The sequence below is a fragment of the Triticum urartu genome, chromosome 2A (genome assembly GCF_056163025.1).
Source record: "Triticum urartu cultivar PI428250 chromosome 2A, HENAU_Tu73, whole genome shotgun sequence".
NCBI classification, from domain to species: Eukaryota; Viridiplantae; Streptophyta; class Magnoliopsida; order Poales; family Poaceae; genus Triticum; species Triticum urartu.
Window position 1 is genome coordinate 192312078 of NC_141874.1, and position 7985 is coordinate 192320062.

Genomic DNA, 7985 nt, shown 5'->3' on the forward strand with positions numbered 1-7985 from the left:
ATGCATTACACCCGTGACAAGTAGAACATTATCCAACTACATCTACTACTATTACTCCACCCCAAGACCGTTATCCAACATGCATCTCAAAGTATTAAGTTAATGACAAACCAAGTGACACTTCAAGCAAGATGACATAATGTAGACAAAGTTGTCGGTGTCAAAACCGGCCGATCTCTGGTAGGGGGTCCCGTACTGTGCATCTGAGGATTGAAGGTAACAAGGGACAAAGGGGACATGATGTTTACCCAGGTTTGGGCCCTCTTAATGGAGGTAAAACTCTACGTCCTGCTTGATTATATTTGATGAGTATAGGGGTTACAAGAGTTGATCTACCTCGAGATCGAAGTGGCTAAACCCTAGATGTCTAGCATGTATGAATTCTGATCGCCCTATGGACTAAACACTCTAGTTTATATATACACCGGAGGGGCCTAGGGTTATATAGAGTCGGTTTGCTGAAGAAGGAAATTACATGTCCGGACACGGATCTTGCCATCCACGCATAGGAGAGTCCTACCCAGACACGGGGGAAGGTTTTCTGCCTTGTATCTTCACAGCCCATCAGTCCGGCCCACATTAAGTGGTTCGGACACCTGAGGACCCCCCAATCCAGGACTCCCTCAGTAGCCCCTTGGTACGTCTCCAATGTATCTATAATTTTTGATTGTTCCATGCTGTTATATTATCAATCTTGGATGTTTTATAATCATTTTAATCATTTTTTGGTACTAACCTATTGACAGAGTGCTAAGTGCGAGTTCCTGTTTTTTCTGTGTTTTTTACATCATAGAAAATCAATATCAGACGGAGTCCAAATGCCCCAAAACTTTACGAAGAATTTTTATGGGCCAGAAGGAACACAACGAGCCCTGGCTACGCCTGGGAGGTGCCCCGAGGGGGGAACAACCCACCAGGGTGCGCCAGGAGGCCCAGGCGCGCCCTGGTGGGTTGTGCCCACCTTAGGTGCCCCCGGACCGCCTCTTTGCTCTATAAATACCCCAATATTCCAGAAACCCTAGGGGAGTTGATGAAATATTCATCCAGCCGCCGCAGAGTCCAGAACCACCAGATCCAATCTAGACACCATCTCGGATGGGGTTCACCACCTCCATTGGTGCCTCTCCGATGATGCGTGAGTAGTTCTTTGTAGACCTTTGGGTCCGTAGTTACTAGCTAGATGGATTCATCTCTCTCTCTTGATTCTCAATACAATGGTCTCTTGGAGATCCATATGATGTAACTCTTTTGTGGCGTGTTTGTTGGGATCCGATGAACTTTGAGTTTGTGATCAGATCTATCTTTTTATATCCATGAAAGTTATTTGAGTTTCTTTGATCTCTTATATGCATGATTGCTTATAGCCTCGTATTTCCACTCCCATATTTGGTTTTTTGGCCAACTTGATCTATTTATCTTGCAATGGGAAGAGGTGCTTTGTAGTGGGTTCGATCTTACGGTGCTTGATCCCAGTGACAGAAAGGGAAATGACACATATGTATCGTTGCTACTAAGGATAAAACGATGGGGTCTATCTCTACATAGATAGATCTTGTCTACATCATGTCATCGTTCTTATTGCATTACTTCGTTTCTCCATGAACTTAATACACTAGATGCATGCTGGATAGCAGTCGATGTGTGGAGTAATAGTAGTAGATGCAGGCAAGAGTCGGTCTACTAATCTTGAACGTGATGCCTATATAATGATCATTGCCTGGATACCATCATAATTATTTGAAGTTCTATCAATTGCCCAAACAGTAATTTGTTTACCCACCATTTGCTATTTTTCTTGAGAGAAGCCACTAGTGAAACCTATGGCCCCCGGGTCTTCTTTCTCATATATTTGCCTTTGCGATATACTTTTCTATTGCATTTATTTTCAGATCTATTAAACCCAAAATACAAAAATAGCTTGCTGCAATTTTTCCTTATTTATTTTATTTAGCGTTCGATCTATCAATTTACTACAAATTTATCTCACATCCTTTTGCCACTTGAGGCGCTGTACCCCGAAAGGGATTGACAACCCCTTTAACACATCAAGTTGCGAGGATTTGTTATCTGTGTGCAGGGGCTGTTTACGTTGCATTGCTTCGTTCTCCTACTGGTTCGATAACCTTGGTTTCATATCAGAGGGAAATACCTACCGCCGTTGTGCTGCACCATCCCTTCCTCTTTGGGGAAAATCCGACGTAACTTCAAGCGACATCAAAAGGAATTTTTGGCGCCGTTGCCGGGGAGGATCAAGTCAAGATAGTCTCCCGGCCACGCACCATTACTGGTGCCGTTGCCGGGGAGGATCTTCAACATAGACCAGGTTCCTAATCACAAATCTCATCTCCTCGCAATTTACATTATTTGCCATTTGCCTCTCGTTTTCCTCTCCCGCACTTCACAAAAATTTACCATTTTATTCGCCCCTCTTTTCCTTTCGCCGTTTTCTTGCCGGATCTGTTTTTGTGTGCAATTTTATTTGCCGTTATTATCATTATGGATAGTTCTTCCTCTATTGCTTGAACTCCCGAGAACGAGGTTCTCAACTTTAAACAAAGGGGAGGAGAAAATTTAAAAGATGCTTGGTATAGGATTTGCAATGCTCATAGTAGATCTAACCGTAAGCAATCCACCGTTGTTCTTCTTCATTGTTTTTATGTTGGCATCATCACTTGGTATAGATTCGTCCTTGATACGATTACCGGTGGAAATTTCTTGATGTGCCCTTCTCTTGATGCCTTTAATGCTATGGGAAATTTAGTGGGCTCACCACCACTTATGATTAATGAAACAACTTTGACTCTTGAGCATGTTATGGAAAGACTAGATGCTATTGAAAATAAAATGCTCATCGAAGATCATATGGAAATTATAGATAAAAAGATTCATAATTTATCTACCAATATTGGGTCAAAAGTGGGAGATATTCTTAAGTTGTTAAAATAGAAGGGTACCTTAATCCATGAAAGAATAGAAGAAAGTCTGTCTCGGATTGATAAATTAGAAGAAATCTTTAGTAATCTAAGCACGGCTTTTGCTTCCACTAAAACTATCGAGAAAACTCCCGTAAGGAGGAGTAGATCCAAGAACAAGGGTCCAACTTCTAGTAATAGTAATAATGGAGATTTTAAGATGATTAGTGTTCACCCGGATTTTGTTGAAGTGATAAGAGATCCTTTTTGCAAGAATGAAATCTTTCACATTATTCCTAGGAATATTGTTATTGAAGATCTTTATGCTAAATCTCTGAAGGATCCTAAGTGTTTGATTGAAGAGTTGGACAAAGATGACAAAACTTTATGCCTAGCTAAGGGCGTAAAACTAGCGCTTGTTGGGAGGCAACCCAATGAATAAATTTTATTTTTGCTTCCTGTTTTTGTGTGTTAGCACAATTATGCTACTGTTATGATTGTGTTTTTTTGTGTTTTAATTAGTGTTTGTGCCAAGTAAAGCCTTTAGGATCTTCTTGGGTGATAGTTGTTTGATCTTGCTGAAAAAACAAAAACTTTTATGCTCACAAAATTAATTTTTATTTTTTACCAGAGAGCGATAAAAGACCCATTCCACTTGCAGTAGATCAATATACAAATTGCTCAGGTCTTCCTAATTTTTCAGAATTTTTGGAGTTACATAAGTATTCGAAATAGTTAGATTGCTACAAACTATTCTGTTTTGACAGATTCTGTTTTCTTTGTGTTGTGTGCTTATTTTGATGGCTCTATGGTTTTTCTTTGATGAGTTTTTGCCACAGAAAAGTTGGAATACAATACATATAATACAAAAACAAAATATGAATTGGTTTAATACAACACTTATAGTAGTGATTTATTATTCTTATACTAACGGATCTCACGAAGGTTTTGTTGAGTTTTGTGTGATTGAAGTTTTCAAGTTTTGGGTTATCTTATGATGGATGAAGGAAGGATGGAAGAGCCTAAGCTTGGGTATGCCCCGTCCCAAGCTATTATCCAAAAATGAACAACCAACTAAGCTTGGGGATGCCCCCGAGTGGCATCCACGCTTTCTTCCAACGACCATCGGTATTTTACTTGAAACTATATTTTTATTCGTCACATGATATGTGTTTTCCTTGGAGCGTCTTGTATGATATGAGTCTTTGCTTGTTTTATTTTGTGTTTTAAGTCATCAATCCTTGCTGGACACACCTATTTGAGAGAGCCAAAATTATGTCATGACTTGTTAGAATTGCTCTCTATGCTTCACTTAAATTTTTTATGAGCTATGGACTTGCTCTAGTGCTCCACTTATATCTTTTTGAGCACGGTGTGCTTTAGTATTTTTGAATAAATGCTCTCTTGCTTCACTTAGATTTATTTGAGAGTTAGTAAAATTTTCAAGAAATTCTCTCTTGCTTCACTTAAATTAATTTGAGAGAAAGAAAAATTTATTATGCTCATGATCTTCACTTATATTTGTTGGAGCTTGTCAAAAGAAACACATGAAAATTAGTCCCAAAGTGATAGATATCCAAGAAGGATATAATAAAAACTTTCATGAAGATCATTGGACAAAATAAACTCGATTCTTAGTAATAGTTTTAAGATATGATGATATGATATGTGAGCCATCTTGATGGGTAATTATGCTTTAGTAAGAATGTTGGTGTTAAGGTTTGTGATTCCCTATGCAAGTACGAAAGTCAATAGTCATGCAATGAAATTACATGCTAGTTGTGGTGCATTATTCGGTATTATTTATGCTTAATGCTTGCTTATGAGATTATCTGTTTCTTGGTTGGTTGCTTCTCAATCTTTTGCTAGCCTTCATTTTGCACTAAGTATGATCTCTACTTGTGCATCCAAAATCCTTAAACCAGTTTTGCCACATGAGTCCACTACATCTACCTATATGCGGTATTCTTTTGCCGTTCTAAGCAAATTTGCATGTTTCATCTCTAATTTTCAAAATAAACTTCTCTTTTGTGTGTTTGTTTCGCTCGCAGAGCGGTGAGGGGTGGCTAATATTTTCCATGCTAGATGTGTTATTCTCAAGATGAGTGTTTATTCACTTGTCATTGCACGAGAGTAAGGCAAAGGTATTAGGGATGCCTAGTCCCGAAATGCAAAAAAAAATGAATTTACTTTATGTTGTCAAATAATAAATTCCTTGGAAAGTGTTGGTATGGAGGGCAACCGTGGATATGGCCAGCCATGGAAAGTGAAAGTATGGTGGAAAAGGAATAAACTCTATTTTCTGTTTGGGAACCGCCTATGATATATCTATGCATGGAAAGTATTGGGAACTCTAAGTCATTTTCTTTGGTGGGATGGATACACCTCCCAAAATGTTTTTACCTCTAAGTTTTTCGCTTTGAGCTCTGGCACCTCTACAAATCCCTACTTCCCTTTACGAAGGGCATTTCTTTTACTTTATGCAATTTTTATTTTGAGTCTCCATCTTCTCTTATAAAAGCACCAACTAGGAGGTAATATGATCGTACTTAAGTATTGGGTGTAGCTAATATTCGAGTGTGTTTCATGAATGGATCAATGTTTGAGCATGATGGGCTAGGGATAACTTATTTTAGCATTGATATTTTGAAAGACATGGTTGCTTGTTGATATGCTTGAGTATCTAAATTATCATGTCAAAACTAGACTATTGCTTTGAACAACTAAACGTCCAATTGTCCATGCTATAAAGAAAAGAATATGATATGACATGATAGGCAGCATTCCACATCAAAAATTATGTTTTTATCACTTACCTACTCGAGGACGAGTAGGAGTTAAGCTTGGGGATGCTGGTACGTCTCCAATGTTTCTATAATTTTTGATTGTTCCATGCTGTTATATTATCAATCTTGGATGTTTTATAATCATTTTATATCATTTTTTGGTACTAATCAATGTTGGGGATATCGCTTATCGGGAACTTATCCGTCGACCCATGATAAGGGGTAAATCGGCCACTTTATCGGCATATCGGCCGATTTATCGCCGTATCGGCTGATTTATCGGCCGATTTATCTTATCGATCAGACTACGATAAGCGATAAATTGGCCGATTTATCGGAATATCGAAAGATATCTTGAACAGTGGTACTAATCTATTGACATAGTGCCAAGTGCCAGTTCCTGTTTTTTCCGTGTTTTTTACATCGCAGAAAATCAATATCAGACGGAGTCCAAATGCCTCGAAACTTTATGGAGAATTTTTGTGGGCCAGAAGGAACACAACGGGCCCTGGTTGCGCCTGGGGGGTGCCCCGAGGGGGGCACAACCCACCAGGGCACGCTAGGAGGCCCAGGCACACCCTGGTGGGTTGTGCCCACCTCGGGTACCCCCGGACCGCCTCTTTGCTCTATAAATACCCCAATATTCCAGAAACCCTAGGGGAGTCAACGAATATTCATCCAGCCGCCGCAGAGTCCAAAACCACCAGATCCAATTTAGACACCATCTCGGATGGGGTTCACCACCTCCATTGGTGCCTCTCCGATGATGCGTGAGTAGTTCTTTGTAGACCTTCGTGTCCATAATCAATAGCTAGATGGCTTCATCTCTCTTTTGATTCTCAATACAATGGTCTCTTGGAGATCCATATGATGTAACTCTTTTGCGGCGTGTTTGTTGGGATCCGATGAACTTTGAGTTTGTGATCAGATCTATCTTTTTATATCCATGAAAGTTATTTGAGTTTCTTTGATCTCTTATATGCATGATTGCTTATAGCCTCGTATTTCCACTCCCATATTTGGTTTTTTGGCCAACTTGATCTATTTATCTTGCAATGGGAAGAGGTTCTTTGTAGTGGGGTTCGATCTTATGGTGCTTGATCCCAGTGATAGAAAGGGAAACACAAGTATGTATCGTTGCTACTAAGGATAAAACGATGGGGTCTATCTCTACATAGATAGATCTTTTCTACATCATGTCATCGTTCTTATTGCATTACTCTGTTTCTCCATGAACTTAATACACTAGATGCATGCTAGATAGCGGTCGATGTGTGGAGTAATAGTAGTAAATGCAGGCAGGAGTCGGTCTACTAATCTTGGACGTGATGCCTATATAATGATCATTGCCTGGATATCATCATAATTATTTGAAGTTCTATCAATTGCCCAATAGTAATTTGTTTACCCACCGTTTACTATTTTTCTCGAGAGAAGCCACTAGTGAAACCTACGACCCCGGGGTCTTCTTTCTCATATATTTGCCTTTGCGATATACTTTTCTCTTGGATTTATTTTCAGATCTATTAAACCAAAAATACAAATATACATTGCTGCAATTTTTCCTTATTTATTTTATTTAGCGTTTGATCTATCAATTTACTACAAATTTATCTCACGTCCGTTTGCCACTTGAGGCGCCGTACCCCGAAAGGGATTGACAACCCCTTTAACACGTCGGTTGCGAGGATTTGTTATCTGTGTGCAGAGGCTGTTTACGTTGTGTTGCTTCATTCTCCTACTGGTTCGATAACCTTGGTTTCATATATGAGGGAAATACCTACCACCGCTGTGCTGCATCATTCCTTCCTCTTTGGGGAAAAACCAATGTAGCTTCAAGCGACCTCACCCCTGAACCAGTCTTCAATGACGATTTGTTTGGCACGCGGGTTGTCTTTGGCATTGCAAGGCGGGCTCCTCCTCCTGAGCACTTCAAAGTAACCTTATGAACAACAGAACTATATCCGGCTTTGTATAATAGTCTCAACCTTTAGCTATGAAGGCAATGTATTTAATCAAAATAATGTTTGTCAACTGACATCTTATTGGCAAAACATCACTTCTGGCCTCTTTAACATTTCGAACCATTTTTTCGCCTCCCGCTTCGCGTTTCGAGGCACAACCTCTATTGACATGTCTTGTCAAAACAGAGATCGTGTCCGCTTATCACGGGATCCTCATCAATACAGTTTTGGATAATCCAACCATGTCATTTGCACGACCCCTTGGGAATAGGCGAGTTTTAAGGCTTGAGGGGGGGGGGGGGGGCGTTTGATATTCACTTCCT